Genomic DNA, 1,011 nt, shown 5'->3' on the forward strand with positions numbered 1-1,011 from the left:
ATGCCCCATTTTCAACTTAAGATCAAGAGGGTTTTACCAAGTCATTAGACCAACAATTGAAAAAACATGTACATTTTTTGATAGTCTAACTCCATAGCATCCAAACTGAGGAATATCATGCTGATTAGATTTCCCATTGCAAAGATAGAAGGAATTATCCTTAGAGGGGGCATCTTACCCCACTCTACCCTACGTAAGGAAACATTTGTTTAACATTGTCTGATCGTCATTTGTATAGCTGTTGACTGGATAATCTGTTAACTGATAAAGTAAAAGTTTTATTCAATATTCTCAAGTCTCAACAGCACTAATACACATTCAACAGCTTCCATCTTTGTTTCTCCTTTGAACACAGTGTCACATTGTTATAATAAACAATGTCTCTGTTCGTACCGAGCTGTGTCATGCGAAATCACACAAATGACTGAGCGAATTTTTCTCGGCGTTCGCGAAACCTTGCCCAGTAATGGAAATGCTGTCACCGCAACACTGCAACATTTTTGCAAGCGTTCAATGGCGAGGCTCGTACGCGGGAAGTTGGAAAGCAGTGCGCCGCCTGCGCGCTGCGCTATAGCTCATAGACTGGCACCGCTTCTACCTCTCGGCGTAGCCTAGTCCCGATGGTAATCGAGGTGGAGCGAGTCCGTTATATAGCCTTTGTCCGTCTGCAGCGGCCATTTCCATTACTGGGCAAGGTCGCGAACGCTGAAAATTCGTCAGTCTTTCTGTGATTTCGGCGGACACAGCTCGGTTACGAACAGAAGACATTATGTTTTATAACAAGTGAAACACTGTTCACGTCCCAAATGTCTGCCCTCTGTGTCCCCCACTAAAATTGTCTGAGACTGTTCGCTGGCAGCTATGGATGCGTGCGCCCGGACTAAGCATTCGGCCACAGGCATCCATAGCTGCCAGCGCTGCATACTGTCGTAGGACGTTCCCGCGGTCGCGTGCGCCTTGCCGCGGAACTGCGCGCAAGATCTGCGCTCAAGCACTTCGGTCAAACCCTGG

Source organism: Priapulus caudatus, unplaced genomic scaffold, assembly GCF_000485595.1.
Source record: "Priapulus caudatus unplaced genomic scaffold, Priapulus_caudatus-5.0.1 Scaffold19, whole genome shotgun sequence".
NCBI lineage: Eukaryota > Metazoa > Priapulida > Priapulimorpha > Priapulimorphida > Priapulidae > Priapulus > Priapulus caudatus.